Here is a 13574-nt window from a genome sequence, read left to right on the forward strand (position 1 = left end):
TAACTCACAATTGTTCTTAGACATTCATAATCTCTAAAAACCAATAATTTTAAGTATTTTTAATAATATAATGTACTTATATTATGATATAAATAATTATTATTTATTTATTTATTTCTATAAGATAATTATAAAAAAATTACAAGATTACTTGTACTTACCTATTAGAATGTAGAATATTATAATTAAAATTTTTTTTTCTACATGAAATAATACTAATTGTTCGCTATAATGACTATATTGTTACTATCTACAATAGTACCAATTGTCCGTGGTTTAATTTTTTTTTCCATTTAAAAGTATAGAAAAAAAACTGTCAGTATCGAATTAAGCGTTTTTGGTGAATTTCCATAATCATTTGTTATTAATTATTATAATTGTCAACAAAGTATTTCATACTTGCATTTATTTTTTTATTTAAACCGATAAGTATATATTTAAGTATAAATGTAAGTTTTGTAATGACTCATAGGTTCGACACACAACGAATGATCGATCATGTATTAAGTAGTTATCAAACAATATAGAGGTTAAAATCTTAGGCATGTGAAAACTTTTGGATCACCAAGGATAATGCTCAAGAGTAATGTCTTAATATGGCAAATATACGTGTATAAATATACACACTTCCAATAGAATAATGCTAGGTAATTATAATGCGGTGTTTGATAAAGTATAATAATATGCATTTGAATTAGGTGCGTTTACTACACAAAACAAATCACATAATATACTAAGAATTTGAGTTTTTTTTTAAATTACGTTTTATAAAATAAAATTAGTGTATTATCATACAATTTATTTAAATTTGTATTATTGATCTACTTGTTTGTTTGACATCTGTTATACTGTGATGTACATTTGAGTGTCAAATTTAGCACATCGATATGTTGTTTTCAAAATTAGGTTCATATAGTAATATTGTAAAACAACCAAGATAGTATATTGTTCTAACACAATTCAAGATCGTTCTGCGCAAAAAATAATTTACAAAACGCATCGTAGATCTTTGGAATTTTTTCAGGAATAAAATATATCCTTAATCCTAGATAATTCGAACGAAATGATTAGTTTGAATCCAGATATCTAAAATATTTTCATCTTGGATTTTTGAAATAAATATTATGTAATAACTAATAATATATAATACCAGTAGATATAACAAACATTAATATTTAATGCATTTTATGCATTTGGACAGTTGTAACTTGTGGTCAATTATTTTAATAATAGGAACATCACTGTTTTTTTATCGACAGTACCTTATAATTTTTTAAAAGACAATTATTTTATCTTATAATCTGAATTTTAAATTCATGAATTGAGTAGTCTAAATTATGTATGTACTTATATATATATATATATATATTTTTCGGATTTACATTAACCCCAACATTGTTCTCTATAGCTTCTATTGCCATAAGCAACTCAAGATGCATTTTTTTACTCCTAACGCTGTATAGTTGTATGTCAACTCATACATCCCTTAATCCTACATTACTGTGCGATGTATGTACACACCACCCGCCATTTATTTAAATCTCGTAAATACAACGACTTCCGCGTGAATGAGAAAGTATGACATTTTAAAAATCTCGAAAAAGTTACAAACAAACAAAAAATAAAATAAAAATAAATACACACAAGTATGGCTTGTGAATATTTATTACATGCGTCCCATCACCGTTTGACAAAATTTATCAAACATTTAATGTTTTACTATGCTGATGAATACTTATTTACCAGATGTAAATATTCCAATTGAATTAAAACTATAATAATTGTCTACTGTATAATATGGCATGCATTATATTTGTGGATGGAAATAATTAACTAATATATAGTTTATTATTGAACAATATTTTCGCGAAAATTGAAGTAGATAATGAAGATTTGTAATATCGAGAAAATCATATAATTTAAAATATTATACCAACATAATGTATTCTAATAATTAACAATAGCTGCTTGTTTGGTTTTTATTTACATTTTTAATTGTTCTAATTACTGTTATTATATTATTATTATTATCATTATTTCTATATATTTAATATAATGCCGATAATGATGTATTCTTACCATTTAATTATTTTAATTGGTTTTTATTGGTCAACTAATCGACAACAATTGATATTTAATCATTAGTCAGTTATTGCTGTTTATACAATTAAAAATTATTCCTATTCCATAAACAATAAATATTGACCACATTAGCTAAGTTAATATAAAAAAATGTATATTAGTTTAAATGCGTTCAGTAAAAAATTAATTCCCATATTAAATAAATAATATGTGGTTGGGGATGTTAATGGAATTTGAAATTCGACAATTTTCAAGGTTCTACTAAATGGTTTGAACGGGTTTTTGAATTTATTTTAAGTTCTTTACAAATTTAAAATCTTAAACATATTAGCACGTTTATCCGTTGATTTTAAATTATTATTATAGTATTCTTTCGTATGATAATTTATTAATAGGTACACATTTCATTGTTATGCTTTTTTTTTTTAAGTTCCTGAAAGTTTTTGTTGAAAATGTTTGTTATTTAAATACAAAACTTTTAAAACCCTTCGTGTATTACATTAAAATGCAAATAAAAATAATTTATTTCTCTTTAATTTTAATTAATTTATCATAGTGAATACATGTTTTAACATTTTCTAGTCATATAACGTTAGATACGCACTTTCTAAATTATAAAATAGATTAATATATTTAAATTTAAAATATTTTAAAAAATGTTACATTTTAATATGATAATTTTTACTCATAAAAAAACAAAAACAAATTGGTCAATACATAAAAAATAAAATTATGAAAAAAAAAAATGTCATTAACAGTATAAATCAAAAACATTTTATTTAAAAGTTCCTACTAAAAGAATATTTTAAAACAAATATTGTTACATTTGTAAGACAATATCCTATTAAAACAACCACCAAATTTAAGCTTCAACAAGGTTGCAATAAAATTATAATCTATTATAATCATAATCATATTATTTTTACTTGATTTTGAATTATTATTTTTCTAGTTTAAACACTAACCTAACTAGATCAACGTTGTTGGTGTACACAGGGTAACTTTTTATGGTTGCTTACCTGTATTTTATTCACTAATAATGTATTTATTCAAAAAACAAAATTATTTTTTAATTTTTTAAATAGGTATACTTAATTATATTTTTAATTAGGTATTAAAAATTTCTTTTCATTCAATAAATATCCCTTTCCAATAAAATTACTTTTTTTTCTTAATATTTACTACTATTTTTGTTGTCAATTATTAATTAGGTTAGGTTAGGATTTTTGAGCTAAAAAATTCAAGACTATCTTTGCGAAAAACACAAAATCGAGTACCCCATGAATTTTAATTGATAGTGAAGGTTTCATGAGCTCAATATTATCTTCACAGGGTTCATTTTATGGGTGTTGAAGTGTATACACTATACCAGTAGTATTATCTACAGTGAGGCACTAATACATATTTTTCGTTGAAAATATACTTTTTGCTATCAATTTTGTGATATGATTTTCAGAATGCTTGTCAGATAAGTGACTCCTTTTATATCCGTGTTTACTAGAATTAATTCTAAAATTACCTGTATCTATTTCAATAGTACTATCGATAATATTATTTGATACAATTTTTATGTGACTAGATCCTGGATAAAGTGAAGTTTGTATTATTTTTCGTGTAAGTAGTGTTTATAATACTACAATGTATTGTGTATTACCGTTGTCGAAATTTGAGTCGAATTATAATAGATGGCTGCTACCAACTATGCTAGGAAGCGTAAACAATTATTATTGCAGACATCGTAAATAAATAATTCTAATTATTTACCCATTTTTTGTAGATTTGAGATTGAAAGATTTTTTTTGATTTCATTCACAATTTATTTAATTGAGTGATTCTTAAAAAAAAAAAAAATAGATAAGTGTTACTTACTTAACTTTTACGTGTGATTTGGACAACAGTCAAAGAGCAGATATTGTTTTTAAACCAAAACCACTTACTACTTAGAATTATATTAATAATGTTAAAAATCGTTATCGTTTAAACTTTTTAGTATACATACGTCAATAAAGATTTGACCAACTAGTTGGCCATAAATCACTAATTGTGATTTTTTTGTAAATTGTTTGTAAACTAATAATAATTATATGAGTGATGTTAATATACAATTATATTATAGTAATCTTATGAATTACGAGAAACTATATATAATATTTACGAATTTTGACCTCTTCAATTACAAGCGATATTTTGTTAAAACATATCATTTTCTATAAGTAACTGATAAATTTAAATTCAATATTAAAATAAATCTGTGGTAGTTTAGGACACAAACAATTGATTTTTTTTTTTTACCAAACAATTAATAGTTATATAGTTAAAAAAAAAAAAAAAAACATTTAATATGTTCTGTGTAGGTTGCTATTTTGATCGATTTTTTAGGTATGAGTAACTATACTTTGTTCTACATGTTTGGTCATATTTTTTTTTGCCCCAATTTGACCTACAAAATTTAAACGTAAAAATAAAAAAATAGAAGAACAGTGTTTGAGCGTATACAATTATACTGTTATTTTTATTTCTTAGATAAGTACGAATTAATATATACAGTGCTGCGCACATGTTCCAAATGTTACAATAAAACATCAAAATATAATATTGAAATTGCATTAAAGCCACAAAAAAAATATAGTAAATATCTTTGAAATGTTTTAAATTTTACGTTTGATATAAGTATGAGTAAGCTATTTTATTGTTTGAATTAAATATTATTTTCTTTTTCTTTTTTCGTTGATGGTTTTAAATTATAATTTTGAAAAATACTATAGATAAATAAATTGTGTTTTATGATTCACTTAAACTCAAACAATTTATGTAGACGATATTATTTCAAAGAAATATTGAAGTAATTGTATAGGTACAATTTAAATTGAAGAAATCGATAAAGCATGGACGTGTTAGATGGTATTTTTGTTATTTAACCACTAATAATGAATTAGGTTAAGTAATAATTTCTAGAATTTTAAAGTATACTATAATATAATATTTATACATACTTATTATACATATTTTTATCAAATAAAAAACACCTTTTTTTTAAAATAAACTTAAATTATCAAACAGATTTTTTTTTTTTGAAAAACTGTATATAGTATTTAAATTAAAATTATTCCAATAAGTATTTTTCTTGAATTGTAATACTTTATATATTATAGACAACATTTAAAATGATTTATTATTTAGTCTATTGTTTATAAGTTGTAATTATAATATTGTAGAACTTTTAAAAATTATTTATGTAATTATCTAATTAAATATGAGAATATTTAAACGTGATTAGTTCCAATATTTTTGAAATAATCAAAGCTTCTATATATTTATAAAATTTTATCATAGGACTAGATTCTTGTGTAATATCTAGTAAGAATGAAAATTTAAATTAGTCATAAATTATTGGTTTGGAATTCTAATTTAGATACACCATAATTAGTGAAGTATTAGTTGAAAAATTATATTTAATAATATCGTGAAAACCTAAATACTTCAAATGATGATCTTAAAAATAACAGATACTTACTTAAAAATCGAAATCAAAATTTAAATTAATTTATTGCTATAGAAGAAAAGTTGATCGTGAGCATACTTAGTAAATATAATTTTGTATATTATAACACAGCAATAATATTATACACCTGCTATATCCACACGGGTAGTAGAAACGCAGTGGAGAGACATCGCATGTATCGCTTATAGGTATTATGGATATTATGGTAAACTAAATTTGTTCGACCTCAACCAAGCGGTCGTGTAACGCAGAGATTATATTATTATTTAGGTACTTTGTAGATGGGTTCAATCCCACCTGAATAATATCTGCATATATCGGCCCGAAGACTCATGCACCCATAACCTACACACACGCCCTTAAAGTCGCTAGACTTATACACGTCACCCGAGAGTCTACACATAATATGAAATCTCAAAATTATTGTTTTAAAAAAATATTTTATCTATCTAATTTTTCAAGTTAATAATTGTCCAGCGCTAACAACGATCTGATAGTTGAAACCGGACAGTGTCGCACATCATAGATATCTTGTGTCACGTACAAATTATGATAATCGAACTTCCGTCCCGACTATAGTAGAATTACATAAAGGTCTCAGAAAAAATTGTAAGTTCAATCTCTAAATGCATTATCTTTAACTTACAATTTGTCTGTAAATTTTGTAGAAGGACTGCCTGCTTGAATCTAATTTCATAGATGACTTCGAAATGGTAAACTTAAAAAAATAGAGGTGAACTTACATACAAAATAGTACAACTTGCAATTTGTTTAAGAGGGTTTTTGTCAAAGAAGAGGGTAAAATTCACATTTAACATCGTGTAAGTGTGTAAGTTAAATTATGTATGTAGTAGTGCGTGTACGGTTATTTGTAAATTACAAGTACATTTACAATAATATTTTGAACCAAATTCTCGAATTCGAGTATGGAAAGAGCGACAGAGGACGTTTGGCCAAGGTTATGTTACACGATTTTAATTATTTAAATATTTCTTTTACTTATTTATATTTTAACTTAATAATCATTGTTATATAGATAAAAAAAGCGTAATTAAATTCACGTGTACATGCTAAATTGGAATTAAAGTTCACTTATTAATTTATTTCACGAACATTTTTTTTGTTAATTAATACACGTAGAACTTTATTTTCAATGAATGTATGATATTCCGATGGTATCTAGTTTCTACACAGCGGTGATCGGAAATCATTTATTTATTTTTGATACAAAGCATTTGCTTTATACATTCTGTTTTTTTACAATAAAACTGCTTATGAAAAATTAAATTTTAGAATAGTAGATATAGTTATTTTTAGCTTTTTACGAAAATTGCTAATACATATACATAGTTTTTAATATTAAATTACAATTATTACACAAGAACAAAAAACACGTGATCACGTGCATCTTAATTCATATTAAAATCTGAGAGTTTAAAAATAAAAACAACATATCGTATTACTGTATCAAATCTCATTAAAATATTTTCTTTTGAAATAAATATAATATAAATATGGCGTCAAATGTGAAGGTTATTTAATTTGTATTAGATAATTCCCAAACACTTTCACAACTTTTACCTAATTTTTGAAGTATTTATATCATAGGATGTCAATTAATGTAAGAACGCACTTAGCACAAAGTTTTTTTGGAAATGGCATTTTACTGAACCAAATTGATTTTTTCACTTTAATTGGTTTTAGTTATTTTTAAAATTTCATTCTATTCTACACATTCTTACACTTAATTTACGTTAAAACATACCACAAAAATTACTTATAAAATGAGCCATAAAAGCGTTTAATGTCTTATGCCAATTTAAACTCCTGTTTTATGGTAATGTAAAAATGTACAATTTTATTAAACTCTAATTGTTTTTCTAAACATAAATATTGTTAATTTTCTAAAAGTTTTATTTTATTTTGCGTGTTAGTAATATTATTTAATTGCATTATTTTTCATAATTTAACGGGTATATAATAATAAATAACTAATGTAAATCAGAAAAAAAACTGTATATTATTTATAACATTTTAGTTTAATTATATATTTGTATTTAAATGTTGACGGTTTATAGTAAAATGAATGATCTCTTTCACTCTTTTGGCAAGTTAATGTACTATATCTGCGATGACCACAGTGACAATGCTTAATAGTTGGTTGTCTATCATCCATCTTTGCAGTAATAAATTAACATAGGAACATCAAGGTACGATTCAATTACAAGTCTAGGAATCTTAAAAATAACTCCATTTTATGGTAAAACTTTTTACATTATTAACAGTTTTACTCGGCGCGGTTTTATGTTATGAAAAAAAAAAAAAAAACAATGGCGCAGCTATCAGCACAATTGAACAAATATTGTAAAATTACAAAACAAAATTTTGGTTAGACTATAGGTAAATTAAATCTAAATTCAATCAAACACATCGGTTCAGAATAAATGTTTGGTGTGTGTAAAAAAACATAATAAACAGACTACATACAAATTGCCTTCCCGATATAAAAATTGCGATTTCTAATATACTATTTGCGTCCTGATTATCTGATATACTTTTGATAATCTCAATCAATAATCGATATTTCTATAATATGAGTACTACGAGTACTAAAATAATAAATAGGCTTATTATATATCTTACACATTTAACTTATATTTTTACTAATTTTTTTATCTATTCTTTTATTTTTATATTTAACGACGAAAAAAAAATTATTTTTTAAGTACATAATTACAAAATGATAAAAAACAATATATTTAACTTACCTTTAGCAATATAATATTTATAATATTTATTTAATGTTGCTATTGACAGTCCTAAGTATGTATTAAATGGCGAGAAAAATAATTTATTTATATCGGACGCAATTGGCATGAAAAGGGGATTTTGGGATATAATTCGTTTGCACCGAATAAACTTACACTTAATTACAATAGACTACGATTTATCGGGACACATCGGAGCGCGAGTCAGTTTGTCCTGATTAAGTCACGGCAGTCTTAATTAACTGGTGTCTTCTATTTAAAATCTACATACAAATATAATTGTCTATTTGTTTATATAATTGTATATACCCATGGACAAAAAAAAAAAATGAATTCTCTTCATACCAATCAAGCGCTTTTTGTTATCTATATTACTTTAGTTTTTGAAATATTAACTATTGCTCTTCTAATATTTGTATTCTTTTAAAAAAATACAGTGATTTTTTTTTTTATTCTTTGACGAAAGATAGCAAGATATTGAAAACAAATAAATTTAGTTTATTAAACTATATCAACATCACAAACTTTAAATTATTTGTTAATAGTTATGTAACTGGAAAGTACCTTATATAGGTAACCTACACAAATGTTTTTGAAAATAATATTTTTAAGTTAGTTATACGTAACATCTGTATATTTTAAGACAAAACATTAATATATATATAAATAAAATAAATATTGTAACTGTTGTTTATTGGATAATATAATATAACTTAATTTTTAAACTCAGAACTATAGATAAGCTATAAACATAGTAATGGATATATTTTTCTACCGATAAAACCATTCATATCAAACTGTTCAAGAAAATTGGATGGGATAATTATTTGAACCTTTTTACAAAAAAAAAAAAATAAAAAAAATAATAAATATATATATATATTATTGTAGTGTATTATAACTGTAACATGTTATAAATATACTTAATGATATTTGTTTCATTTTATTTTTCTAAATAACTGTAATGTATTGGACATTTTTTGGGGTGATGTGAAGATAAATTTATGACGTATCATGTCTCTCTATATGTTATTGAATATTTATGCGATTCCTTTCATTTATACTAATATTTGACAGGATCTCTGATAATAGATATTTAATTTTAAAAGTTTAAAGTTAATATGACTAAAAATATTAACTTACTATTAATTATTATTTTATTAGCAATACTTGGATGACATAACACATAGTCATTTTGCAATTTCACTGTTTGCAAAATAATAACAAGCTGTTCTGTTAAAAAATAATCCTTTTACTTATTATAATTTATTTTGTATTGAACTTAAGCCCGGCGACTAGGGCTATTAGCTGTTGTAGGGGTTATGCACTGTTAGTAGAAGTAAAGTTGGTACAGGTAGGTTGTTTTTACGATTGTTATGGTTGTTACGGTTGATAGCAAACACGTGTATATGTGGCAAGGTTTTTAACCACTATGAACTCGGGTGGTCACCCATCCAGGAACTAGTAGCTGTGGCCGTTGCTTACTTTCAGTCTTATTCCGCGACTGGCAGCAGCCAACACGCCACACTAAGCCACTTATTTATTATTATTGCATACTGAAGTAGGAAATCACAGGTTTTTATTAACTAATTAAATAAAAATATATAATATATAATATTTTAGTACCTATATATATTTGAATGTTTATTTTTAATCATTTTAACCATTGTGTACTGCGTGATTAAACAAAAGTATTAGTTTGAATTAAAAATTTAACCACATCAATTATTATAGATACGTATAAACATGATTTTAACTTTACATACCTAAATTTTTCTAATTAACTAGATCAAGTTAAGTATTACACATTTTTAATGTATTGGACATTAACAAATTAAGTTAAAAAGTTTAAAACGAATTATTAAATTCTGTGTAATTGTATGGATTGTATGGTATTATCTAGTTGTATTTGCTCTAAACAACAACAATTAGTTTTAACCTATCTAAAAAATATATAAATAAATTCGTTGCCCAATACGCTTTGAGATGTTAAATATCTATTTCGCCTAAAAGCATCTAGTTCAAGGAAACATCAAACCTGTATTGTGTTTTATAATTATGAACACGTGTTTCCTTCTAGAAACTAGAACTTAAAAATGGATTTCACATCACAATATTATACGGATAGTGTTCCCGAACTCAGAACAACAAATATCTATTTCAGTAAAATATTGATTTCGCCAGACGAAAGGTTAAAAACGTCGCAGCCACGCATGATTCGAATTTCGCGGTGTGAGTGAAGTTTTTCAGCAGTGTATATTTTAAATTTGCAGGCAGTACCAATAGAAAGGCAGTAGAGAGACAAATTGAACAATAGCTTCGGGTAGAACATTTTTTCGAAATGTTTTTCTAACAGAAAGTGCTTTCTTATGTTGTACATAAGTTTTAGAAAACTGCAGGACTTATAAATAAAAACAGTCTATTTAGTTTTCAAATTGTATTTACTTTTTTTTTTTAAAAGAAGTGGGTATAATAAGTAAATTATGAATATTAATTCTTTCAGATTTTAACTACAACTGGCGCATTTAAATAAATTTGTTTACGAGCAATTTGATCCCGGATGATAAATTGGCTTATTATTGAAACTCCATAACAGGGGACGCAACGTGTTCTAAATTATTCACCCCCCTCCTCCCGGACCGAAGTCATAAATATCTCGTAAAACAACTTCTAAAACATTTATTAATTTCGATCATTTTAATAAGTTATATTTTTTATTAACCACATTTTTCATTTAACTTCATCGTAATTGAACTTTAATCGATTTATCCGTGCGGTGTCTGACTCTTTCCAAAACAATATATAACCAAACATAGGTACTTAATTTGTAATTTTTTTTGATGGACTTTTTGAAATTTAATCTCACCATGTCAAAATGCTGATCGATTTCCCAATATTTTACCACTATTAAAATTCTAAGTCAATTTTGTCTGGCGATCTTAGCGTTTCCGATTATTACATTGTTGACACGTTAAAGGGATAATATCATGGGATAAGAAGACACATAATAATTGGCATTAATAAATACTTTTAAAATAATAATAAATATAAACTTAATTATTGATTTTATGTTATAATATAGTAAGGAAATACAAATAAAATATATTTATAATTGATATGTACATTTAAGCCACTTGTACTACAAGTCCTTTAACGGCAGGCTACTGCAAAGAGGACAAATAATTATGAATACAGTATAGTACTATTATTTTCTTCTAGACTCTCATACTCTCAAAGAATTTCTCGGGTAAACAGACAATTTTAAAAGACTTCTAGGAATATGTTATTAATTTTATTCTACCAGAGTACACCGTCACGATACTTATGCTATATTTATATACATACATACATACATACATACATACATATATACATATATATATATATATATATATATATATATATATATATAGTACACTCTACCTTTACTCGCCCACGATACGTACAAATGAAATTTCTCGAATTCACATATGGAACACATAATATTATAACCGAGAGGCATGTAAGACTATATTATTATAATTATCACAAAGAATAACCTGCGGAAAAAATAATATTACAATTTATTTTTAGGTCATCGCAATACCATTATTTTTTCAACGAGCTGTCTTTAGATTAAAATACAAACGAGTTAAAAAATTATACTTTTATACGGTAATTCTATATGGTTTCAAACTTGAAGAAAATTTTTTACATAACACTCCGTATCTGTATATGATATATTATATTGTCTATAATTTAAATGAGACACAGCATAATATAATATTTATAATTAATAATATTATTTGGTTATAATTATTGTGGTCTGAAAGTGATTTTAAATACTTTTTTGGTTCATTTCATATACAAATGTATTGTTTCAAAGGTATAAAATATATTTATTATTTTAAAATTAATCAGATCATTTTATTTTATTTATTTATTCATTTATTTTTTTATAAAGTTTAGTAATTGTTTTGTTAGTTTATTCTAAATTACAAAAATACTAAGTTCTCGGCCGATTTTTAAAATTTCCCAGGGTGAAAAATGGAACGATTCCGTGACAGTTATTTTATATTGCACCTACTTCTTGTGGATACCTATATCTTTGCAAGTTCACCGGTGTTAATATAGACATATTTAACATCTATAACCATTCTTATTTCTTGAATAACTTCTCTCATGTAGTATTATGGTGTTTACTGCAATATTACGCCACTTATCTATGCACATCTCTTAATATGATATCATTCTAGGTATATATCATTCTTAGATCTTTCTCCCATATTGTCGTCTGATTCTCTATAATATCCTCCGACAAGACTGATCTTGACTATGACGGACTTTAAGACGTTCCACACAACTACACGATCTAGCTAATATTCAAGCTCAAGGATCTCGAAAACTGCTGCTTCTGGTAACTATTTCAAATGTTTAAATGATTTATACACAAATCACATCCTGTTTTAAAACGTGACTTGAGCGCCCGTCATATGATTGTTTACGCCTGGCACGTATCATATATCTGCAGGTACGGAGTAAAAGAGGTTCATTATTTGCTTCTATTGAACTAACCACCTTATATCACGCTACTCAAAGCGAATTTATATTATAATTAAAACTAGAGAGAATATTCTATAATATGATGGACGCGTGTCATACAACGATAACTGTGGTGAGGAGAATCGAATGTTCTTTTCGGGGAGTTCTTCATTTGATGTATCTGTAGGTACAAATGTACGATGAATTATTAACTGTTTGGGACGCGATCGAAAGCTGAAGCTTGAAATACCATGACGAATAATACCAACTAGGTATATACGTGGCACGCAATAGACACTCGAACGACTTAGTCGTAATAGTATTATATAATCATAAATTTGGGAAAATTATATTAATAAATATAAACACAGACATTGGTGCCCACATAGTATACTTAATGAACTGTTCAGCGCGCCCGGTACATGGCGTCCATTACTGCTAATAACATAATAAAATTTGGATTAAAGCAACAGTCTTTACAACATTATAGTTGCTGCGGTTTGAGTTCGGCAGCATTGAATTTATAATAATATGAAACCTTGAGTTATACATAACACTGGTAAAAACGTCGTTATTATAATATAATAGTATGTAGTCGTCGATGCATTTTTACCAAATATGGCTCGAAATACATTTTTAAGTTTAAGAAAAACAATATGTATATAACTACGCTTACATACAAAGCTAAAACTAATTTAACT

Source organism: Melanaphis sacchari, unplaced genomic scaffold, assembly GCF_002803265.2.
Source record: "Melanaphis sacchari strain LSU unplaced genomic scaffold, SCAv2.0 Contig261_pilon_pilon, whole genome shotgun sequence".
NCBI classification, from domain to species: Eukaryota; Metazoa; Arthropoda; class Insecta; order Hemiptera; family Aphididae; genus Melanaphis; species Melanaphis sacchari.